The sequence below is a fragment of the Dryobates pubescens genome, chromosome 11 (genome assembly GCF_014839835.1).
Source record: "Dryobates pubescens isolate bDryPub1 chromosome 11, bDryPub1.pri, whole genome shotgun sequence".
Taxonomy (NCBI): Eukaryota; Metazoa; Chordata; class Aves; order Piciformes; family Picidae; genus Dryobates; species Dryobates pubescens.
Genome location: NC_071622.1, coordinates 25617080 through 25643288, shown reverse-complemented (window position 1 = coordinate 25643288; position 26209 = coordinate 25617080). Strand labels below are relative to the sequence as shown.

Here is a 26209-nt window from a genome sequence, read left to right as displayed (position 1 = left end):
GCATATAAAATACACTTCAAAACTATAAAACTAAACTAAACTAATAATAAAGTCATTCTCCTTCTCTTGCCGAACCACTGAATTCCTAAAGTGTTTGGAGAAAAAAAGATAAATATTGTCCACTGATTTAAGGGCAAAGGGGAGAGGAAGCTTACTGGTATTTCTTGCTCCCCCCCTTCTCTCTACCTACACTTTCAGGTTTAGAAAGTTAAGTTTTCAATATGTGCAAGAGAGATGTGGTGATACTGAAACACTGGGAATTATTCAGTGCAAAAAAGGAGTGGGTTACTGTAGTCATGACAAACTCCTCCTGAATATCAAAAATAAAGGTAGTGCTATCCCATTCCTATAATACTTTTAGCACTTTCCCTCTCTGTTCTTTGCTTTCTTTCCCATGCTTACCCTCAAGAGTCTATTTCGGGTGCCTGAAGATTAGGATCAGAAGCTCATTCAGCTGTTTATGAGTCTATTGGACTACCTGCATTGTTTAAGTGTTTACTGCAAATATTCACATAAACTCGGTACTTGCTGGATGTGCTTTTCCTCCTGGGTGTTGCTTTCATTGTTGATCTTTCTTCTTTTTTGTTTGTGGGTTGTTGTGGGTTTGGGGTTTTTTTTTGTGGTGGTGTTGTTGTTGGGGTTTTTTTGTTTGGTTGGGTTTTTTTTGCTTGGTTGGTTGGTTGGCTTTTTATATTGGCTTATCACAATACAGGAGAGAATAAGGTTACATATGACTTTTTGGAGAAGAGGGGAGTTGCATGCTAGGAGACCTAACTTGGAGTGAAAGAAAATGGCAGAGCTGCCTTCTAGAAAGAGGATATGAACAATGTTGTAACAGCTTCAATCAAACCCATGATAGCACTTTTCTTCAGGAGCTATGGGACAGACAATTTCAGCCTGGGCATGCTGCCACTTAAAACAAATTGTAACAAACATAGGCAGCCAAGAGCTTGTATATGAGCACCATGTGTGTGTTTACCAGTGTGCAAAGTCACCACTTCAGGATTGCTGTGCCTAAGAACTCATTAGGAGGAGGGCTCAGTGAAAGTTCTTTCAACTACCTTCTAGAAAATTTTCTGCCAAGCTTTTTAAAAACAAAGTGTTATCCTGAAACCACATGCAGGGATTTCAGAAGAAGGAAGGGATTTTAAAGATCCATTCACTTGACACAGGGGAATTTCTACTAAAAATTCCAGTGCTTTCTTAGGTGTATCACTGAAAAGTGCAATCCGAGTACAAGGATGTCACAGAAATGTGTTAAATTCAATGCGATGCGTCTTTCAGGTGAGCAGTATGCAATAGCCTAAGATTCTTTAGGCCTAGTAGTCATGGCTTATCCAAACTATGTAGACATTCACACTTTGTAATAATTGCAACTGAATAGCAATAACTGAATATAAAACCATTATCAAACCTCCAAGTTACAGGCTGTTGACAGATTCCTCAATTTTCCTTCCCCTTTTAGGAACACATACTGTGATTTACTCCCATTACCTAATTTTGTTTTATTTGCTCTTACATTTTGATCTTTAACTCTTCAATGAGCTTAATGTGTCCTCAAATAAAAGTTGCTGACTTTGAGAGTAGTTTGGACTTCTGCCCACAGATTCGGTTTGTCTGAATTCTTCCTCAGATCTAAATCTTGAAATTCCTTCCCACTTATATACCCTTATTCATGCCACACCAAATGCTGATAAGCTAACATTTAGGTATCAGCTGTCTCTATGCTGTGGGAAATATATGGTCCTTCATAGACTTGTAAACTAAAAGAAATAGAAAATGTATAATCTCAAAAAACCCTAAACATCTCATGGGAAGACAATGTAAGACTCTCCCTTAAAGGAAAACCTTCAAACTACAATGAAAGCAAATAGGCAGCTATGTCTCCCTTGCATTTACACTTCAGTTGTTGGATGACTTCACAAAACACAAAGACTAGTCATGAAAAAAATCATGAGAATAACCCTAGACCTCTTTCCTGAGAAAATGCCTATACAAAAAAGTAGGTTAAGACAAGACACTAAGGGAAAGACAAAGAACTATCACTTTAAGTGGATTGTAAAAAAAAGCATGTAACTCTGTTCCATTCTTTCCATTAGGAAACTCCAATGTATTAGTTAGTTTTCTATTTCAGTAGCTGTGCATGCATGTAGTTGAGAAGATGAAGCAAATGAGAAAGTCGCTTGGGTTGCTCATGCATTTGAGAACCCTTACTTTGATTTGGCCTATGCTGAGTAAAACCAAATGTGAAAGCTTGAGTCCAAAGGTACATTCTGGGTGACTTCAGATAAATAGAAAGAAAGTTTTACTGTGAGAATTGTAAAGATTTTCCAAATTAGAGAGTCTGTGTTTGGTACCCTTGAATAGTACAGTAATATTATATTTTTTTAGTATTTTTTCCCCCTTCCCTCTCTTCCCATTCTTTCATTCTCTGCTGAGGACACAAATCAACCTCATTTGTCCTTCTTTAACCTGGGTCCAGTTCTGGGCTCCCCAGTTCAAGAGAGACAGGAAACTGCTGGAGAAAGTCCAATGGAGCCTGGGAAGGTGCTGAGGGGCCTGGAACAGTTCTGTGAGGAAGAGAATCTGAGAGACATGGGGCTGTTGAGCCTGGAGAAGGGCAGCCTGAAAGGGGATCTGATCAATGCTCAGCAAGTGCTAAGGGATGGGGGGCAAGAGGATGGGGCCAGACTTACGGTTCAATGGCCATGGGGTGTTCAGTTGACAGTTGGACTTGATGATCTTGGAGTTTTTTTCCAACCAAAACAATTCTGTGATATTTTTTTTCTGATTTCTCAAGTTGTAAGTCTGTAAACTTGTCTTTATGCTGATGAGTAAATATATTTCTGCAAAACTGTACAGTGCATAAGAGTTCAAAGTTTGTACATCGCATCAATTGATTCCATTTTTGACATTCAACAACAAAAATTGGCCTCTTTTCCTCAAATGGTCAGCAGTTTTTCCTACAGTGCTGGTGAACTGGAGTATCTATGGTTCAAAGCTCCTTAGATGTCTAGAGATTGAGTAAAAATCTGCTGTCTTTAAAATGACAGTGACTTACTGGTGTTTTACAATGCTGAATCATAATAGGTATATTGTATTAGTTAAAAATAATTTGTACTTTGCAGATTATTATGTTTCTCATGAAAATTAGTAATTCATTGCATTATGGCTTTTTTGTGCCTAACATGTTTGATATATATTCAGAATGTTTGAGAGGTGCATAGTCAGAAGCTGAATTACAAACAAGTTCTGCATTCTCTTGGCTTTGGTGCTCTGCACAGGATTTTTTCCCCCCACTGTCTTTATTAGAAAAAAAAAAAAAAAAAGAAAAAGAAAAAGAAATTAATGTAGTCTTGGAACTTAGGATCCTATGCTTTCTCATTCTTTCTTGTGCTGTTTTGAGGTTTTGTATAACTCTAGTATCAACTATTCAATCAGTGTCTTTGAAAAGTAACCTACCAGGCTGCCAGATACCTGATGTAGAGAAGCTAGATGGTGCCAGAAATCAGTCACTCTGTGCTAAATATTGCTGCTGGCTCTACTCCCTGTCTCTCAGAGTCTGTAGAAGCCTAATCCTCTGTTCTTCAGTGAAAAGATGGCAGGACTTAAAACTGCCATCTGAAGTTGCTGTTATGTAAAAATGTCTTGCCATCCTGAATGACTAAGGAGCTAAAGAGGTCTCTGGTCTGAAATGATAGCAAGGCTTTGTTTTGTTTCTTTTTGGTATCTTATATTATGTGGAATGCCTTTACGCTCAACTACTATGATATTTGCCATTCATTTCTTCACTTGCCAAGGCTTGAGTTCTGAATTTCTGAATTCTGAAATTCTCATCTTTTAAACCAAGTGTCTTGCTGACAATCAAGCCTTCAACATCAAACTGCCTTGCATATGCCCAGGCTGCCAACCAGCAGAGTACCTACAAAGGACTTCAGCTATCCCCAGCTTTCACCACCCAGCTGGCAGACTGAAATTTTAAAATAGTGTAGTATTAAAACTAAAGTCAGGAAAAAAAAGTAATGCTGAAGCTAATGTGCAAACAAATCTTTTCACATTGGTAAATGTATCTTCAAGGAATTCTTCTTTGGAAGTTCTTTAGTAGGAGGGTAGTGAGACTCTGGAATAGGCTGCCCAGGGAGGTTGTGGATGCCTCCTCCCTGGGCGTGTTCAAAGCCGGGATGGATGAGGCCTTGAGCAGCTGAAACTATTTGAGAGCAACCTGATCTAGTGGAAAGTGTCCCTGCCCATGGCAGAGGGGGTTAGAACTAAATGATCCTTGAGGTCCCTTCCAACCCTGACAATTCTGTGACTGTGAATTTACAGGTTTTGTATAAACCAAAGACCTTCCCAAAAAATACCAAGAGCCATTTGGTTGTGTAAGAAAGGGTAGAATGAATGAATTTTCCAGTCATGCTTACAATACACAAACAATTTTTAGTAAACATTTAAACCATGATTATTTCATTAGCCTAGTGTAAACCTAATTCAGCATTATTTTGCGAAAACAGCTTCCACAGCTGGCTTTTGTGCTTAACTGGCACATAGCACCTAAATTAAAAACCTGACTCCTCAAAACTCCTCTATTTAGTGCTTGTCTTGCTATGGAGATGCTCAGCTACCATGATTACCATGGTTCAGGCCAGGTTGGTGCTGAGCACCCATCTGCAGAAGTGCCCTACTGGCAATACCTCAGCCTGTCCTGCAGAAAAGGCTGCAAGAGTGTGCAGGTCCCTTCCCTTGCGTTTTCTGCTTCTATGGGAAGTCACAGGATCAAATTCTAAAGAGCAGGGAAAGTTGGTGCCTCTACCAAGATGCAGCTGAGCATATTCTCTATTGCCATTAAACTGTCCTTTTCAAATTCTGAAAGCTTATTGAGGAGGCATTCAAGAGCATCTCTCAATCAGAATACCCAGTTGCAGGTATGCCCTGGGTGAGTAACCTATTCCTTTTGAGAAAGGCAGTAAAAGTGCTGCTCTTTTGGCAGTTGGAAGAAGAGCTATTTCAGGGCCGGACTTCAGGAGTGAGCTCCTGGTCATATCACTGTAAAGACAGCAACATTAAATTCAGTTTCAAGGCTGCACTTCTAGGCCTGTGACTCTTACTATTCCCCCCAACCTAATTTAGGATCAGTCTCTTCAATCTGCTGGCTTCAGAGAGTACTTTTATGTGCACAGTTCTTTAAGCAATATATATAATCTACCTAGATATAAATCTGTATGGATATTTTTTTGTATAGGTGTTTGGAAGAGAACTGCAACATGTATTGTTTCTATAACACCCTTTGGTTGCTCTAACCTACCTTCAGGACTTCCCCCTGCTCCCAAATTGGGAAATGGGTGTAATGATTACTAGTTTTGTTTGACTCTTCTTGTTCCAAACTAAGAGACTGATGTTTTCTTTGCTGAATCTTTTACTTTCTTCTTGGGTGTAACTTGGTATAGCTCCTTCTAGTGAAATGACAGCTCCTGAGTGATGTGTGACGCAGCACAATGAAGAAATCTGTATGTGGGATGTGTTTTCTCTATCTGGATAGCTCTCCAGGAAGAATTTTAGCAGGTAAACCTGAGCCACAAAGTCTGTTTCCATTATGAAAGGATTTAGCTTCAACTGCTAATTCTAGACATCTAATGTATGAACCCAGTATTTATGTATATGACTTTGAGAGCTGAAAATGTTAGCATATGAATGTGAGGGACTGAGAAGGATTTTTAGAATGCAACTTAGCTTTTAGCTAAGCTACACTCAAAAGTATACCTGAAAAAATAAAATAACATTCATATGTCTCAAACTGCAGAGTTGATTTCTGTTTGTTACTCTGGCAGCAAGCTGGAGGGTCCAGATGAAGACAGAAGGCTCATTATATTCTTTTCTGGAGTTAAAACTATTTCTACCAGCTTGTTTTAAAATTATTAACATGGAGAAATACCAGTGGGAGCAACCTCTTAACTGCCAAGATTTTCCTCCTGTGTGTTTAAAACAGAGAAAGAGGTTTTGATAACCTTTATTTTGACAATGTTGTGATTCACTTTTGATGTATGGGAGTCTTAACTCTTGCTCATATGCAAAGTTGAACCCTAAAGATGCTATGCAGTTTTCTTCCTCTCAGAGTAACATCTAGAGTCTGGCGGGGGGGGTTGGTATTTTCTCTTTAATTGAGGTTGCCTAAGGAGGGATTTTCTTTGTGGAAGGAGTTAACTGCATGTTGAGTTTCCTTGTTCAGGTTCACCTGCTTGGGTATGTTGTTCAACTGCTTTATTACTGAAACTTCATTTTGATATCTTTTTTTCATTATTCAGAAAATCAGGTAATTGAAAATCTAGTTACTCCTTTCCAGATGCCTTTGGGGGTGCTGGGAAAAGCTAATTGCAAAAGTACTCTTTGGTATGAATCTTGCTGGCTTTCATATTGTTTTTCATTCATTACTTTATGACAATGAAGGAGAACAAATGTTGCTTATGTAAAATGAGGCAGAGTGCAGAAGCATGAAAAACATGCCCATTCTTGTGGGAGGTGTGGTGTGATGAAGAGCTTATGATGAAACGCAGTTGAAGAGCATTTATGACTAAAATGGATGCTGCCTAATACAGGTCTGGTAAAGCCTCTGGGTTTGATTGTGTGTTTCTTCCCTTCACCGTCCCTGCAGATTCTCCCACCAGTGCATCACTGCCCTACATTTTCTCTTAGTGGGGGAGGAAGAATTTATAGGGGAATACTATTTGCCAACAGAAACTTGCTTCCAGCTGGACTCTTAATAATAAAACTTAGAAATGTGTTGCAAAAATACACTACAAGAAGGGAAAAAAGAGAATTAATAGCCTCAGGAGCTATCCTTCTGTTGTGAACTGTGGCAATGTAGATTGCATCACAAAAGGTTATGTCTGTGGTTTATGATGAGTGGGTAATTATAAACTGAAGATAACTCAGTGCACTGCTTATATAATTTCTTGTTAAACTTGTCACAGATATTCACTTAAGATGTGATTCTGTTTGGTTTTGGCTTTTTCATCATTCTGTATTCTTATTGTTCCTGGTTTTCTTATGTCAGGCAATAGAGGCTTGGATTTTTTTTTTAATTATCTTTTTTTCCCCAACAAACAGAATGCAGGTGTTTTTCTAATGGATTGAAAAGTCTTTTGGATTTGTTTTTTTTTTCCTCTGCAAGTATGGTTCCTTCATATTTCTTTCATATCGGGTATATGAACAGAATAATAAAAACTAATAATATTTTAAATGCCAGGTACATGATTAAAAATGTCAGAATTTGCAGCTTCAAGAGGTCTTTGGACAAGCTCAGCAAATAATTCACAGATTATGTTAATTCATGTTCGGTCTGGAGAGAATCCGTGGCAAATTGTCTGATTATAGCAGTAACTATTTACAGCAATATGAAAACTCTTGTTACTGTGATAACAGTAATTTTATTCTAATTTGTTTGATATTCATATCATTAAATCTACAGCAGTATTTAAAAACCATAGGTATGGTGTCACTGTTGCAAGTTGCTCTGCAGCCCTATGCATTTGAGTGATGATAAACAGTGAGAAGCCCAGAGTGGACATCATAGAACCATAGAATTGTCAGGGTTGGAAGGCACCTCAAAAATCGTCTGCTTCCAATCCCCCTCCTGTGGGCAGGGACACCTTCCACTAGATCAGGTTGCCCAGAGCCCCATCCAGCCTGGCCTTAAAAACTTCCAGGGATGGGGTTTCTACCACCTCCAATAATTCTCACTTAGTTTTAATTTGTGTCTAAATGTAGTTCTTTCCTTATTCTGTAGTACTAATCAGTGAGCTTCCATTGACGAGGTCAACAAACATATCAGTAAGTTTATGAAAGGAGCAGGAATAGAGGGGAAGTTATTCTAGTATTCCCCCAGTAAGAATTTTCAGTTTATACCTGAAACACAAATCACAGCAAGTGACTAAGCATGAATTAAATTTTTCATGTAACACTGCATGTTTTCAAGCAGGTGTTTGAAAACAATACTTAGTATTTTCACCTTTTAATTAAAGGACAGATATCAAAGTCTTCACTGGCCCGACTAAAGGAGACAGCAACAGATCTCCAGTTCTTAAGTAACCAAACCTAATAATTTTTAATAGATAATTCTGCATCTGTCATATTCACTTATCAACAGTGAGTTGTTCCAGGGGTAGTTTTGGGCTAATCAGTACAACATCAGAAGAGGTTTTCAAAAGGGCCTAATGTTACTTTATTTTGCAGTCAATGAAGTTAAATGGTAATTTTTTATGCTGACTTTTAGAGCTGAATTTAGGGAAGACTAATTACTTCTGTGCAAGGAGGATTTTCAGACTGAATCGTTAGGAAAAAACTATCAGTACTTGGAATAAATCCAACTCAGGCTAAGTGCAGCAGCTTCTGAAGAGCCTTTGAGGCAGTTCTAGTGAATGATATTAGTTTAACAGCAACTACCTGTTAGTAAAGCAATGATGAATGTTGTGTCCTGAAGGGTCAAACCCCAAAATATGCCCTAGCCCAGACAATGGGCTAAGCACCAGTAAATGTGCTAACCTGGACATTTCCTGGGGTCCAGATAAACATGTAGCACATGTGATTAACTTTGCAACACAGATGTGAACTGTGTGTGCCCCTGGCCATGTTTGGATATGCCCCATCCTATAGGGCCAGTGATTAGGGTTCTGTGTTACCAAAGGGCATTCATTGTCATGGGGCAATATTTAAACCAGCCAAGAAGTCAGGCAACTTGCCATGTTCTCACCCAGCAAGAAAGAAGAGTCAAATGCTGACCAGGTAGCAGCTGAAGGGCTTGCACTAGCAGACCAGCTACACCTGAGCCTTGTTCTTACCATAAAGAGCCAAATGCTGACCGAGTCACAGTTGAAGGGACTGCACTAGCAGCCAACCACTGCACCCAGGCTTTGCACCTGGACCAAGGGAGAAAGGGGAAAAACCTCCCAGAGAATTGAATCCCAGAAGAGGCTACAGCCTGGCAATGGAGCACACAAGAGTGAGGCTTCCTAGCTCTCTCTGAGCTGAGGACTGCTCAAATTATAGCCACAGCATCTGGGAAGATACCAGACAGAGGAGCAAGCTGTGAGTACCTGCCTAATATGCCGTGGAATCCCTTTTGTGGGAAACCCACAGATCACAGCACTTGCATTTCCAATTTGAATTGCTGTATTGGAAATGCTAGATCTGTGTTTAAATCATTTAGCTGTCTTTATATGTGGAATGTAATACCCACAACTGAATAGAACCTGTAAATACACTGTGTGAAAAGTTACAGTGGTGTTTGAAGATGCCACCATGCAAGATATTAAATTATAAAATATATAAATATTTATGGTTTGTTACATGTATGATTAAAACAATGGAAAACCTTAAAAGTGTCTTTACAGGATCATCTGTGGCTACATTCAGTGATCGTTACTAAGTCACTTAACAGACCATTATATAGTGGTCTGGACTAAACTGAGAACATTTACCATGGGGGTAGTCTCTCATATACCACAGATTCTTTTACAAAGGACACCATAAATCATGAAGAACAGTTAAATGCTGGCATATAGCTAGATGTTCTTTCACTTCAGACATTGGCTAAGGACATAAGCCTGTATGTGGAGTTATTTAATAAATGTTAAAGTTTGTCTTGGATTATTACTGGTGTGTCAGCAGAGGCTGGTATCTCTGTTCTTGGTGGTATTTAAGAATTGATTGGTCAAGGCATCCAGTATAGCACAATGTCAGGTTTTGGTTTGAATTGAGAAGGGCATTGGACTATTTGAGGTACTGAAATCCCTTCTGACTACACTTGCTTCAGGAGCCTCTCTGATTTCAGTTGCTCTGAATATATATTAATGAGGCTTGATAGAAGGGCTCGAGACACTTGATAAAGATATTTCAGACAGCTCAGGACTTTAGAGTAGATCTTTTATGTGGTTTTGTCAGCTGTTTGAGAACTTTTATCTCCAAAGGATGCTCTGAGTTTTCTGTTCTAAAGGTCAAGAATAATAAATGTATCTTTTATACTATCGTACTGCTAAATGTTTTGCTGCTGTAAACAGAAGTCTTGGCTATGTGATGAAGTACGGCAGCTATCTGAGGAAGAAATTTTAGTGGAGTCTATATTTAGACTTGTCTCTTGTAGCTATTCTTTGGCAAAGAAAGAGGGTGATTGATGAGAAGTACAGTGTACGAGAGTACAGTTAAAATGTAGACAAACTGACATTATAATACAGCATCTCATTGGGTGATGTAGTGTTTTGACTATATGGCTTCAGCAGGTGTGTAATTTGCCTGCCATTAAAGGCACAAAAAGCAATAACGTGGAGACAGGAATACTGTAAAATCTCTGGGTCTGCACTTGTGATGCAGATAAAAAAGCCCCTTGAACCTGTAGTGCCAAAAGGAGGGCGAAGTTACCCTTCTTCCTTGAGGAAAGCAGGTTTCGATTTTGTGGAATTTGATTTCTTTCCCTTTGCTTAACAGACAGACATTTTCTGTTTAGATTGTTTGGCTTGTGTCACTGCAAAGATCGCAGGCAAAGGAAGGCTGCTTGTGTTTTGCCTAACTCACGTCCAGTTCACGCATTCAGTACAGAATTCACTATTGTGAACAGTCCTGACTATGTTTTCTTTGTGCTTATTTGCTTCTGAATATGCTTCTTTATACTTTTAGTAAAGTAGCACACAGAACTAATTTCACCAGAAGCTATTGGTGTTTAGCTGTAACAGAGTTACACATAGTCCTGTGACTGCATCCCAGCTATAATATCTCATTTGTTTCCTCTCAGTTGTTGCAATGTTCCCTGCCTTCTAGACTTGTCCTTTCCCTTAATGTATTTTTAATTTTTTTCCCCCTTTTCTTTCTTTCCCCCTCCATTTAAAATTATAACTGACTTTGGGTATTGAACTTAGAATCACAGAATCATACAATTGTCAGGTTTGGAAGGGACCTCAAGGATCATCTAGTTCCAGCCCTTCTGCCATGGGCAGGGACACCTCACACTAGATCAGGTTCTTCAGAGCCATATCCAGCCTGGCCTTAAAAACCTCCAGGGATGAGGCTTCTACCACCTCCCAATATGAATCTATCCGTTTCTATTTTTATTCCATTCCCCCTAGTCCTATCATAACCTGACATCCTAAAAACTCCTTCCCCAGCTTCTGGTAGGCCCCCTTCAGATACTGAAAGACCACAATAAGGTCTCCTTGGGGCCTTCTCTTCTCCAGACTGAGTAGCCCCAACTCTCTCCATCTATTTTCATAGCGGAGGTGCTCCAGCCTGCTGCTCATCTTCATGGTCCTTCTCTGGACATGTTTCAGCATGTCCAGATCCTTCTCGTAATAGGGGCTTAACTGTGGGTAAGCACATGTTTCTGTACTCTCAATAAGCCAAATGTTTAATGCACCTTATTGTAATGTATGCTGTAATTGTTTGCCAAATTGAAGTGAGTTTTTAGAAACAGTTCCTGATCTGTAAGGACCTTGTAAAATGTGCAATATGTTAATTGTGAAGTTTTGTTTTTTTAAAGCATGTATTTCAAAAGAAAAGAAAAAGGCTGTGTAAGTGAAACTTGTTTAAAGTGTTCTGCCATTTCTAACAGGAGACTGTTGTGAGAGTTGCATTCTATTGACATAAAGTAATAATACAAATGAAAGAATGAAGCCGTTGTAATGTGCACTTTGAACTGGTGCATTTGCTATAAGTCTCATATTATACCATATACACGCTAGCTGTTTCCAGTTTTGGTTAAGTGGATGGACTCTTCAGATCATTCATGCAGTGCTAACGAAGTTAAAATCCAACTTCTATTATGGGAATAAATCATATCTAAATAGTAATAGTCCCTAAACAGATAGGTAGGGTTTTCAGAAAGGCTCTCCATAGTACAAGCCTCCAGTTTGAAGTGTCATAAATGTGTGCATGTATGTATGCCTTTCTTTTCTCACTTGTAAACAAGGCATATCTACAATTCAATGTATGTTTCTGTGCCAGAAGATATGTGACATAAATCCGCTTTATATTGAAGGTAAAAGAAACTGCAGAAAAATAGAGCAACTGTATTAATGTAGAAACTTTGGATCTTAGCAGCAATTCTTTATTGAGAACTATCTGTATCTGGTGTCTGTCATGTGTAGCTACCTCTTTGAAGCAGTCTTTCAAATCTATGATCATCAAAATGGCATTCTACTGATCCTGTGAATTGATGTAACAACTCCATTTCTTTTAAAAATCTAGTGCTAGAATGTGCAAAAAGACATCTTATGACTGCTTTGGTTTTGGAAGGAATCTTGAGCAAAACAATCAATAGCATGCCAGAAGGTTGCATTGGCCAAGTGAAAGCTATTGTCTGTGTTTACCGCCTGAATATTAGTGAAGAAAGATTTCACTTTAAACCACACTACAATCAGTACTTTTCCATTTTGGCAGGAGACAGAGAGTGTTCTTCAAAGTAGTGTTTTCAGTGGCTCTAAATAAATTTCTTTATCAGGTATTCCAAGAATTTTAACTAGAAATTATACCTATGAGTTAGATGTTTAGGAAGGTTAGGTTTTCTCAACTTCTAACAGCAAATCCAACAACTACAACCTTGGAGCATGTTGGGGAACTGTACCATTTCTAACTTCATTTCTTATCAGAAGTGTCATATGTAAAATGTCAACATTCTGTGTCAGGACAGAAGTAGTGCAAAAACCTGGCTTTCCTTATTTTCCTCTTCTTGTATTTACTGCTAGTTTCTTCTTTTACTGTCTTGACAAAATAGTAATACCTCATTTTTCTTAGTTTCTCTTTCTGCTTGATAGTGCAACAAAAATCAAGCACAGAAATGACATTTCTCATATTTTCAGTTCCTACTGCAAGTGTTTTTTCATTGCTGTCTCAAGGAATCATTATGTATAAAATCTTTTGGCTTAGTATGGCTGCGCTTTCTCACTATAGCTGCTCACAGAGATTTGAACAACCTATTGTGTACCCACTACTGAAAAAGAAACCTACAGTAATTCAAATAACTAGAGGACTCTGACTTTTTGTACTGAACTTTCCAAATGCAGTATTTTGGAAAAAGCCTTACATGTGTATCTGTGCGCATAGCTCATGGCTTATTGTGTACCATTTACACAGACGTGCAACCTACAAGTGTGTGTTTGGGGTAAATTCACTTCTATTTCCATGAAAGATAAAATTACAGGGAATGTCTCTACTGTAAATGTAGGATTTACTTATGTCAGCTGCTGAAAATAGTGCTCAAAGGTGCTATCCACTTCTAAAATTCTTATCAGTTTGCTTGCAACTTGAAAAATAATTTTTCTTAGCACCCTTGTCACAAAAACTTGGCCTGGCAGATGAGGAATTCTTTCCCATGGATTTTGCAATCCATATAAAACTAGAATATGCCTAGGGTTTAATCACCTATACTGGAACCTCCTTGAGGTTAGTGGAAGTGTTTGGAAGAATGCTAAGAGTCAGGAAGAGCTTAAGCTGCTCACGAACCAAATTGCTAAAACCTGTGAAGGGTCACAGACTTTGAAAGAAAAGCTCATCATTTTAATGTTATAGACATAATCTTCAGGTCTTTAATTGCAACAGGTTCTAGTGGGAAATTTAGGGGAAATACTAGAAAAATTTGCAGTGTATTTGCCTCACACTACCCCACTTACTTGGCATTTATGTTCTTTACAGAATCACATAAACATTCAGGTTGGAAAAGACCCTCAGGATCACCAAGTCCAACTGAGAGCCCCACTCTACAAGGTTCACCCCTAAACCGTATCTCCAGGCACCACATCCAAATGACCTTCAAACATATCCAGGGTTCTTCATAAAGCTGAGGGGGATGGGATAACTACCAGGTGATATTTTTTTTTTTTAAGCACAGAAGAAACTTTAAATTTAAAGATATTTAATAGAGTATTTCAGAGATAGGTTCAAACCTGTTAAAAACTGAATATGACTATCAGCCTGAATAACAGAATAGATCTTATGACAAGTGACTGAAGGAGCTGGGGCTGTTTAGTTTGGAAGGAAGCTGAAGGGAGACTTAATAACACTTGGATTGAGTGAAACCAAAGAACTATTTTTGTACTATTTCAGTGTATGTTCTACCAAGGTTGAATGTGCACATGTTCAAATTTTTTCAACACATTCGCAACTGGTCTGAGGGCTGATCCTGGATTCCTTCCACACCTAATTATTCTGTTAAACACTGCGGATATTCTTATTATGGATTATCTTGTTTTAAATCATCACTGCAGACATTTTAAGTTATTTTAAATGCTCTAATGAGCAGTTGTTGGAGGGCAGAAGACTTCTCAGGTACTAACCATAACTGCCACTTGTGACAGAAAAGGAAGGTCAAATGTGGATTTCTTTTCTTTTCATGAACTGTGTGGCCACTTCTATTTCCCTAGTCTGCTTAGCCTGAAAATGGCTTGGGTTTGTTTGTTCTGTTTTATTGTGTTTTGTTTTTCCAAGCTCTAGCTGCAGAAACACAGGGCCTTGATTTCAGATGGTGATATTAATGCACTGTTGTAATAGAAATTTGTAATCAGGATTATAGTAACTAAAGCACTAGCATATGGCTTCCACTTCAAGATAAGAAAAATGGAGATGATGATTCCTGGAATCCTGCTTTGTTGGAGAAAGACTATCAGGGCAAATATGATCTTAGGAGTATGGAGTAAAAGAACCTTCTCTTCCTTCTGGGTATGTAGAGTTGAACATTTGCTTTGCTTTGTGGTCTAGGTTTATTACTGAATGATCAAGCAAGCCTCTCCATTTCTGAAATGAGGCTGTAGCTGTATAGCTTTTAAACTCAATTAGCCCTCTCTTCTGTTTTCTCCATACTGCATCAAATATAATGGAGTTTACTTGGCTGTATGGGAAAAGGAAGGCATGGGGGTCCCTGTAACCATTCCTCATAGTGCACTAGAATGAAATGGCCCTTTGGCAGCAGCAGGTACCTCTCCTGAATCTAAACACCTAAATTGTGCTAAAAGGTGGGATACTGGGAAGAAGGGGGAAAAAAAGAAAAAGCATTCAACAGCAAAGAAATAAGTGAGTTAGCTTCCACTACCTGACATGAGACTCCTCCACAGTAGAAAGAATACATAGCCGGCTGTGCTTTGTGTAATATCAGCATGATAGGTTGGCCCAGTGTGTTTCTTCCACATAGTGGTCTTCTGAAGCTTGGGGGCTTCTGTAAAATGCAATCTTGAGAGAAAGTAATCTTATCACAGCAATTACTAATACCCAGAAAAAGTATCCCAAGGAAATTGCTATGCACAGGAATAAACCCAGATTAGAGTGCATTTAGCAAAGCGGTAGAACTGCTGTGTCACTGTTTTAAAGAGAAACAAAAATAATAAAATAACAAACTAAGACAAACCACCTAACAGCCACCTTAAGGGCAAAACCTCTTTGTTAGACTTCAAGCACAAGAAAATACTTGGTCTGTTTTGAACAGCAGTGTTTTTATAACATGCTTTTGTTAGATCACAGTCTTCTCTCTCCACTGTTTGATCTAAAAATCCAACTGTGTTAATTTAACAAATTAATGTAATTCATTAAGCTTGTAATATGATTAAAGGTATTGATGGGATTTTATAGAAAAAGGTTTTTTGGTTTTGTTTTGGTTTTCCCTCATTCTGTTGGGAGTTTTTTCCCTGCAATTGCAGATGTGTACAGAATGTGTGTAAACCTGGTTGAAAATTCAACCTCCTTCCCCCCGCCCCTTTTTTCCCCCTTCCCCTGTGAGGAAAATGCAAGATTTTGTAATAAATATATCTTTCAATACATGTTTTTCTGGGAAGGCCTTTTGTGTGAGGAGAAAATAAAACCCACACAAAAAGAAAACACAACAAAACCCCAAGACCCATTGCTGCCCCATGGTTAATAGCCTGGTGGTTTTGGGGTACCTCCAGAAAGTCAGAGCTCTGTTGTTGTTGGAGGATGGCCTGGAAACCTGGGTTTCTCATACATGGTGTGAAAGTCTTAACTATCAGAATACTATCTGTCTGGAAAGTGATCATGATACTTAGCTTTTCTCCTCTTTCCTGTGTATGTGGACCACCTCTTCTCTAAAAGAGAATTATAATATAGAGGTGCTGGCATGAGTGAAGAGGAGGGCAAGGAAGCTGTGAAGGGCCTGGAGAATAAATCTGATGAACAGAGACTGAAGGAGCTGGGGATGTTTAGTTTGGAAAAGAGGAGGCTGAGGGGAGACCTTATTGCTCTCTACAATTTCATGAAAGGACATTGTAGAGAGGTTGGTGCTGGTGTCTTCTCCCAAGTAATTAGTGTTAGAACAAGCGATAACGGCCACAAGCTGCAACCAGGTAGATTTATACTGGATATTAGGAAAAAAAAAATTTCCAGCAAGAGTGGTCAGGCATTGGAATGTCCTGCCCAGGGAGGTGGTGGAGTCACCAACCCTGGATGTGTTTAAAGGTTGTTTGGATGCGGTGCTTGGGGATATGGTTTAGGGGTGAACCTTGTAGAGTAGGGTTCTTGGTTGGACTTGGTGATCCTGAGGGTCTTTCCCAACTTGAATGTTTCTGTGATTCTGTACTTCTCTTTAGTCTTGTTACAGGTTAGGGGACTAGTGTCCTAATTGTGAGTTTTTCCAGAGAATTTGAGTCCAGTGGTATGGACAATCTCAAAGGGGCTAAACAGAAAAAAACATTTAAAAATATATATATATAAACAAAATTATTCCATTTCTTTGGTTCTGCAAATTTCTGTATAGTCTGGGAGCACAGCTCGTTCTCGCTCTTCTCCTGTTTTTCCCTCTTTGCCTCCTTTCTGAACTTTGTGTTCACCTTTCTCCACCATTCATTGTTTAGGCTATTGGTAAGAACGTTGTCTGGGACAAGAGGGAGATAACTTAGCTGGTACACGGCTCTCTGGGCTTTGTTCAGCAGGTGGTGTGGGGCTCCTTTTGTGTACAAGGAGGTTCTGTAGAGAGCCATTGTCTATTTGTATATGTGCATCTGTTTATTACCTTTTGTATTTAATCTACTTTTGTTAAAATTGTTTTCATTTAACTTCCAAATTCTGAGTACATGTGGTTATTTACCCTTTTAGGGCAAATTCCATATTCTGTGTGGTGTAAACCCACTGCAAGTCTAAAACAGACAAAAAATTCAAAATATCTCTGCAAAAGAGATTTCTAAGCAGTCTTAAAAGTAGTGGATAGATACATTGTTTGTGTTGTCTAGTAAAGAACAGCCTCTAATAATAATGGTATAGCATTTACCCCAGCAATGAAGTGAAACTGTACCTGTGTAGAGAGAAATGTACTGTGGCTTAAAAGCAGTGTTAGAAGCAAAGGAAAATTCTTGCCTTTATTCCACTGAGTCTTGCAAAGAAGCCATATTGCTCTCTGTACACTTGTGTATGTACTTCATACTTTGCTTTACAAATAGTGAAAACTAGAACTAATGTTGGCAATGTGAGGGTTGCTTAGAAAAACACAAAGCCAAACAGAAAACAGTGTGAGGGGAAAAAAAGCCTGGTCACACAGCCAAAGTGTCTCTTTGTGGAAGAATAACAAATAATCAGTCTAATATATCTGAAACTCTCTTCCCTTCATACAAAAACATGTAAAGCCAGAAGGTGATGGTAACTTTTAGAACTTGATTGTTTTAATGTTCATCACTTTAATGTGGTTTGGGATGTGCTTCTGAATCATTACTTCGCAAAAAGAAAGAGGCAATTCTGTCCATCTCCAGATGGGGTTTCACCTTGTTTAAAGATTAGTGTTTTTCTTCTTTATGTCTTGGAAAAGATCCTTTTAAATTAGATTCTGCTTTCCAGATTAGCTGCTCTTCACTTTTAATTCAAGGGAGCAAGAGAAGATAGCATTGGGTTGTATTTGATCTCTTTGAAATATTTCAGTCTGTCTTTAAAATCTTACAGCGCTGTAACTTTCCCTTTAAAGGCTGCTGTGACATTCAGATGTTTGTTGGCTGGACTTGAAAGTATACTTTGGATACTGTTTAGAAAAATCTAGTGCCCCATAAGTGCAATGCACAATAAAAGGAAGTAATGCTCAAGATCTATTGTGTATGGATTGCTGCAGACTGTTGTTTGGGGTTTTTTTTTCTCTTTAAGGCTTTCAGCTCACTGTCCTGGAGAAAAGGATTTTTCTACATTATATTACAGTTATCTATGTAAAAAAAATAATTTCAGGTTCTTTTTGGGTTTACTGTGACGTGTTTTTCACAGATTTTAGTGCTGCCCTTTTGCCGCATGTGCAGTGAACAGCTGCACTACTGAGTTCCTGCAGATGTTGTCAGCCACTATGATTTTTGTAGCTGCCTCTGTGATGTTCAGTCATGGAAGTCTTGATTTAGGAAAAAAAGAAAATAATAATTATGTTCAGGCATAGATATCTTTAAGTGTCCTGACTGAGACCTGGAAAAACATATTGTGGTATTTTCTGGCACTCCCTCTACTGAGCTGTCTGGGATGGTTTTATTCTGTCTCTCCTAAATACATCAGATAAAGTTTTGGAGCCATCCAGTATTTGTACAGTTCCAAGTTTCTTTTCATATCTACAACAATTCCGTTAAGGTTATCTCTTTTAAAGTTCTTTGTACGTAAACATCATCAAAGGCCACGCACCCTGGATTTCTACTCTGATACAGTCCGTTAAATAAACACAGTATTACCAGCTGACTGACTTCTGACCTTGGTTTTAGTGAGAGTTTTAGTGGGCTCTTAACAACTACAGGTATGGCTTTTTTGACATTCTGATTGGGGGGTGGGGGGGAGAAAATTCTTCTTATCAGATGATCTTTGTTTTCCTGATTCCATCATGTAGGAACTTGCCTTAGAGGAGAGCCAATCTCCTACTATTTTCTTTACTACAAGTTCAAAATACCTATTCATCTGAAAATATTAATTTTAAGAGGTGTATTCCACCATTGAAATAATCATCATGGCACTACTATTTTGTATCTGTATTTTGGTATAAGGCTTTCATCTATTTAAAATAGATAAGTGACAAGATAAATTTCAGAAAGGCAGACCTGTATCAGTGTGCTTATCTAGGAACTAAGTCAGATGTTATGGCTGTATCACAGTGTGCGTTTGCATGTCTGGAGCAGGGAATTAAACTCTAGTATCAATCTTTCCTGCGTGTGTGCTACACAGTTGTTTGCAGGATTTGGTATCTTTGTACAGGTTTCAGCTGCATTTGATGTTCTTTTTGCTCTGGGAGAGTAAAATGGATTTTGTGCCATGTCCTCGAAGTCTTCCTGATTTTTCCCCATCTCTACCAGCAAATCACTGTGTCATAGGTATATATGCAGGAGTTTTTTATCTTTTTTGTGGCAGTTGCTAAATAATGCTGCCAGCTTCGTAGAGTCGGAATTGTAATCATTGTTTGGGTATTGAGATTTAGAAGGAAATAAATAACAATCAGCACTGCTAGTCAAGAGCTGAAGTGAGGTTTGCCAAGGGAAGGGAGAGTAACAATAAAGCCAAGAATTGATCATGTTCTCTGTGCTGATGCACAAAATTGCCTTTGTCCCCCTGTTACAGGCCACCAAGAAACTTTGACTGCAGGCCCCTCCCTTCCAGTTTTGGATAATTAGAAACACAAAGATGATCTTCACTCTTTACAAGCAATTTTTCTGGCACCTTCCCTTGCTAAGATAAAATGGAAACCATAAACTAATGGTAAATGTCAACTAACCACCAGACTTGAAAGGATCAGCAGCTGGCTTCTGCTTATGAAGCAGAGAAACTCTGTGGGAGGAGACATAAAGAACCTCCCCAAATAACTATTCTAGAAGCAGGGTGGGGAGACTGCACTGAATATGTGTCTTATTTAACCTTTAGAATTCTTTTGCTGTTCTTTCATCATAGAATTGTTTCAGTTAGAAAATACCTCTAGTTTTGAGTCCAAACACTGACCTAACACCACCATGGCCATTAAACCATGTCCTGAAGTGCCATGTCTAGAAGTTTTTTTTAACACCTCCAGGGATGGTGACTCCACCACCTCCCTGAGCAACCTATTTCAATGCCTCACCAGTCTTTCAATAAAGAAATTTTTCTGAATAACCAATCTAAACCTCCCCTGGTACAATTTGAGGCAATTTCCTCTCCCTCTGTTACCTCATACCAGGGAAAAGAAACGGATATTCACCTCACTACAAATTCCTCTCAGGTAGTTGCAGAGAACAATGAGGTCTCCCCCACCTCAGCCTCCTCTTCTCCAGACTAAACAATCCCAGTTCCCTCAGACACTCCTTAAAAGACTCGTTCTCCAGGACCTTCACCAGCTTCGTTGCCGTTCTCTGGACACACTCCAGCAACTCAATGTTGTCCTTGTAGTGAGGTGCCCAAAACTGAACGTAGTATTTGAGATGTGGCCTCACCAGTGCCAAGAGCAGGTATTAGACTTGCATGAAAATGTAAAATGGCAATTGATTTTGTTTGAGGTAAAGGCATCAGACAAACCGCCCCACCCCCTCTGCCATCTAAAGTTAATTTCTGATAAGAAATGGAGCTGTATCAATTTTGTGTCTGTTAAAAATCTATGGCATGAACACTTTTGAAAGGTATTTAATGAATAATTGTTTGCAAAGAGCTTGTGTGCCTTAAATTAGATGCAAGGTTTCAACACAGCAACATTAACATCGTTAGAGTAGTACTGAAAAGGCAGCACTTAAAAAAATGCATCTGCCACAAATCTGAAATGAAGGGTTTGTTTTGAATACAAATAAACACAGGGGAAATGGATTGGCTGATAGTCACTCATGATGTATAAACTGAGATCAAAAGTAGTCCACAGGTTTATGCTAATGTAAATTGAGAAAAATTATAGGTTGGCAACACTGTTTGACCTAAATCCATCTGAGCAAGGCAACTAATGCTTCTCCTGCTTCTAATAATTCATATCCACTGTTGAGGAAAGACAAAAGGGTTGTTCCAGGATATTTTTTTAATTTATTTTTTTTTTAAAGTAACTTGTTTTTCAGTAGTTTGTTGATCACACAGAAAGTGCTGATATGGAAAACAATATACCACCTTAGTAGTGCATGGCACAATTGTTTTTAACTTCAAAAAGATTCAGGGTTGAACAGACTAGAAAGTGGGGAGGGAAAAAAAGGGGTGTGTTTGGTTTTTTTTTTTTTCTCTGAAGGTAATAAACTGTAAGATATTTAACATACCTGAAAAATGTCACAGTTTGGGTTTTGATTGGAAAACTTGTTATGGCTAGATGCAGATTTTGCTGGGCATAGATGAAATTGCTCTCAAGGAACACCAAATATTGTTCAGTATGGGAAGATTGGTTTTGCATCTTTAACAACTCTCATACCAAGGAAAAAAAAGAAGAAGGGAAAAAAAAAAGGAAGAGTAGAACTACAACTCTGTTATTCCACCTGCTCTCCTTCAGAAATCTTCTTTATTTGTTGACAACTCCCACCACGGAGCACTTGTCCACAGTTCTGGGAATTACTACTACCTCCCCAGGACAGGAGTGAGAAAGTGGAGAGTAAGGGCTGGAAGGGTACCAGCTGGAGGATATTTGTGTCAGATAAGAATAACAGGAAGAGAGAGAGAAAAAGAAATGCTCAGCACTTTTGGCTTTTTAAAAGTGGGGTGCTTGCTGTTATGTTTTAGCTATGTCTTGTTTCCAGACTGCTGGCTTAGTCAGCCACGTCTTTAATTTGCCTGGTCTATAACAACTGCTTCAGCTGCTACCACAGAAAGAAATTATAGTTTCCAAGCCTTCATTTCAACCCTCTTACCTATAATCCTCAAGTTCCACTCTGTCTGACCACTTGAATAGGCTTGGGTTTTTTTGTTTTTTTTCTCCTTTTATTTTCTTAATTAGCAGATCTTTTGGGGGGCCTTTAAATATGTTTTGCATATACAGAAATACTAAACAGCTTAGAAACTCTTGGTGGGATGAAAAACATCCTGCTGGGAATATAAAATGGCACACTGTGTCTCGAATAATCATTTTTATAATTGAGATTTTCATGTGCTGTATTAGAAGACATCATTTACCTAGGGTCCTGATCTTATGAACAGGAAAAGAGGGGGAAAAATAGTTTAACCATTTTAAAATTTGTTTGTTTCATTCAGCTACTGCACTGTTTTGCTGATTCTTCTGAAGGAAGCTTATGGGTTTGGCACAAAATACACAAAAGCCTGAGATGAAAACAAGCGTTCGTATATTTCTCTGCAGTCTGCGGTTGGGATGTACTTAATTGATTTGCCCAAATGAGTCAGGTGGAGTTTCATAACGATCTTTTCCTTGTACCTGAAAAGCACTGGGCTGCCTGATCGTTTGGCTGATATGGCACATTGTTAATGAAGTGCTAATAAACAACATAATCTGGGGAGGTACATGCTTCTGTGGAAGGTAATAGCTCTCACTTCTGCAAGTATCTTAATGTAATCGAAGCAAACAGCTTGCTCTAATCATTTGCTAATTGTATGGCATGACCAGCTAATCTCTGGGATGTACCTTGGAGACCCGATAATACGTTTCATTGACTTCTGAGGAACTGACACAGATGATGTTGGTCAAATTGCCTTCAGTTCACTCCTTTTGCTGGTCTGCAGCTCTGTGGTGACTTGTCTAGAAGACAAAGAAATAAAGGACTTTGTTTAGGATATGCTCAGCAGATCAACTGATAATTGGCCAGGATCACAGGATGTCAGGGGTCGGAAGGGACCTCCGAAGATCATCAAGTCCAATCCCCCTGCCAGAGCAGAACCATAGAATCTAGCACAGGTTGCATGGGAATGCATCCAAAATGGTCTTGAAAGTCTCCAGTGAAGGAGACCACAACCTCTCTGAGCACCCTATTCCAATGCTCTGTGACCCTCACAGTGAAGAAGTTCCTCCTCATGTTGAGGTGGAACCTCCTGTGCTGTAGTTGATATCCATTGCCCCTTGTCCTATCACAGGGTGCAAGTAAGCAGAGCCTGTCCCCTCTCTCTTGACACCCAACCCTCAGATATTTATAAACATTAAATCCCCTCTCAGTCTTCTCCTCTCCAAACTAAACAGCCCCAGGTCTCTCAGCCTTTCCTCATAGGGCAATGTTCCTGTCCCTCAATCATCCTGGTAGCCCTCCATTGGACCTTCTTGACGTTACTGAAGGAAAAGTTGCTAGTGTTGTTACAGACCTCGATGTGTATTTGCGATATTTGTATTAATTATTCTCTTTGGATTTCCAGCTGAAATGTCTTGAGCTTCAAGTTAGCTCAAAGTGAACTTAGATTATTCATAATGAGACACAGGGAAATGAGCCTTATATTTTCAACAATTTCAACATCAGATACATAGGTCTGTGATATTTTCTTTCACACTGTTCTGGTTTGCCGTTCTTGTGAGACTATTCAAACACATAAAACAATAAAAATTTGCCAGAAATTTTTGCAGTGATACAGATAAATATCAATAAGATGCTTCTCTGAAAAATCAAATATTCACAGGATGTCAGGGGTCAGAAGGGACCTCCGAAGATCATCAAGTCCAATCCCCCTGCCAGAGCAGGACCATAGAATCTAGCACAGGTCGCACAAGAATGCCTCCAAATGGGTCTTGAAAGTTTCCAGAGAAGGAGTCTCCACAACCCCTCTGGGGAGCCAGTTCCAGTGCTCTGTGACCCTCATAGTGAAGAGGGTTCCATCTCATGTTGAGGTGGAGCCTCTTGTGCGGTAGCTGATATCCATTGCCCCTTGTCCTATCACAGGGTGCAATCTGTTTGCATCAGACTTTTCCCACAGTGTACTTTCGAGTTACTTCTCTGTCTTAAAATCATGCCTCTTAAATGCTCAAATACAGGTTTAGGTAATGGTGGAACCTTTATTGGCACTATGCACCAGTCTTGACAAAATCTACAAAAATCCTGCAGTTTTTCAATAACTACAAAAATGTTCCAAACTTAGTCTGCAATGTCAAAGGCTCCTAAGGAAGTACATACATGTGTATTCTCTCTCCCTGAAGTGCAGTGGGTTGGGTGATGGGATTCCCAGTGATTTCTAAATTCTTGGCATTTGAGATTGAATTTCCCTGAGCTCAAGTAACAAATATGAGTTGCTTGTTCAAGCCACTTTATTAAACTGGACTCCTCTAACCAAGCCTTATGTCAAGTACGTATGGTGTATTAAATCTAAAAAGAAATATTTCCAAATGTATACTTTTCCATAGTTTAATGATTACTTTTTGAAGAGCTTGAGGCCTGCAAAACATGTAATCACACCACATCTGCTTAAAAAAGGATTGTACTGTAATATTAACTTTTGTGCAGTTTCATGGAAGACATTTTGAGGATTTCAGATCCATCTTGTTTAGCTACACTTTCTCCATGACAATTAATGGAGCATTCTTCAAACAGCTTTGAAAAAACAAAAATCTCCCATTTGTTATTTGTCTGGTTTATAGGGCATGAAAAAACCCCCGCTAACCCTCAGGGAATTAAAGCACAGTGCTTTAATTACATAATGCCCATTAATGCTAATAAATTTTATGCTAAAGACCTATGCTGTACCAGTGCCAACTAAAATATAAGCCTCCTTCCTTTTCAAACCCTGTGGCATGTAATGCCTGGACATGTGGTCATTAAAATAAACTCAGTTGCAATGACAGACATGAAACAAAGACACAAGATTCCATCTTGACGTTTAGTAGTTTTCACAAGTTGAAATTGTTTTAGGAGAAGATCTTCAAGTAACCTTTAAAAGCATTCAAAGAGGAATAATGTTAGCTGAGTGAGGGAACAGGCCACCATATAAGTGAAATCAAGTGGTAATATTGCTCAGCTGCTGCAGAGTTTCTATAAACTTATGCGATTTGAGTTTTCGCAGAGGTTTCCTTTGTAGTGGTAGCCTGAAGAATGAGCTTACCAGCTGTGTGAGAAAACACATTTGTAGCTCTTGTTTCTTATTTTGCCTCTCACATAGTCAATAACTGCAGCCCTTTTTGTTTGTACTTTTTGTTTGATTCATTTTTTTGGGGTGTTTTTTGTTATTTGGTTTTAGGGGTTTGGAGAGGTGTTGGGTTTGGGGCTTTGTTGGGGGTTTTTTGTGGGTTTTGTTTGGTTGGGTTTGTGGTTGTTTTGTGGTGGTGGTGGTGTTTTCCTCTTTTTCAAATATAGCCCTGCTGTTAGTAGTCTTTTCAGAGTCTGACCCCAGGACTAAGCCTACTTCTGCAGTAGCTGTGGAAACAGACATCAAATCACTCTAGATCTATATGTTAAAGTGTAGCAGTTCCTCTTCTCCCTGTGGGTGGAGAATGGAAGGACTTTGAGATCCCCTTTATGAGAGTTTGAAGGAAAACCAGAATGAGTAGTTAAGAGGATCAGACTAGTAGTTGTAGACATTTTTTCCACTTCTCTGTAGTGAGCCATTTAGAATCCCTTCATACTAACAAAGCAAAAATATGATGGTAGTTTTAATTGGTTGAGAATGGAAACCAAATGGGAACATCTGCATGAGGATGGCATTTAATCAGAGCAGATGAGAGGATTCTATGGTTGCAGGAATGTGAGTTGAGAAGCAGCTGAGTGATGGTTGGAAGGTAAAATGCACAAAAATCTGTCTGGCTATGAAGGCTTAGGACATAGCTAGACTTAGCAAGTGGGAGGATAGTGGGATCAATCAAAGGGATGTGAAGGAATTTAATGAAAAATAAATATTGTTACAAATAAATGTGTAATGTTCAGCTCTTGTTCCTATACTCTCTGTCCTTCACCTCCAATACTAGGAGAATAGTGTTGTTTCTCAGCACAATCTTTTTCTTTTCACATATTTTTCTTCACTATCCCAATCCCTGCACACTGATCACTGTTATCTCCCGAAATGATTTTATTAGTTAGTCAAAGGATTACCAGTCCTTTCTCTCTGAAGTCTATCATCAGGGCAGTCTTCAGAACCAGACAAAAGGAAAGAGTGAGGGCTGTGATGCAGCTGATGGGTTCAGAATCAGAATGTGCCACATTCTCATTGCCTGGGTCTGGGTGAGCGGGGAAGATGCCACAGTACATGGCTGGGCTGAAGGGAGGGAGGACACGAGGGTTAGGAGAGGACTGAGAGCTGAACTTGCTGTCTGAAATGCTACAAGAGGACTCTCAGGGGCCCCTTGCCCTGCAGAGAGCGAGCTCTCAGCAGCAGCATTTTATTCTCAATCACAAACCTGTCAATTCAGGGCTTTAATCACTTTTTTTGTATTGTCATTACGTAATGTTTT

The 26209-nt window shown here is 39.0% G+C and overlaps 1 long non-coding RNA gene across 2 annotated transcripts in view; it reads right to left on the bottom strand.

Moving 5' to 3' along the window:
* Positions 1-26209, bottom strand: part of LOC128897546 (uncharacterized) — a 68093-nt gene that overhangs the window by 12393 nt on the left and 29491 nt on the right. Inside the window, exons 2-3 of one of the 2 annotated variants that reach the window (XR_008462443.1) lie at positions 22478-22591; positions 15062-15198 (exon numbers count right to left, since the gene is read on the bottom strand). This is a non-coding gene — a long non-coding RNA (uncharacterized LOC128897546). The remainder of the gene's footprint in view (positions 1-15061; positions 15199-22477; positions 22592-26209) is intronic. The other variant, XR_008462442.1, reaches the window with a different exon arrangement.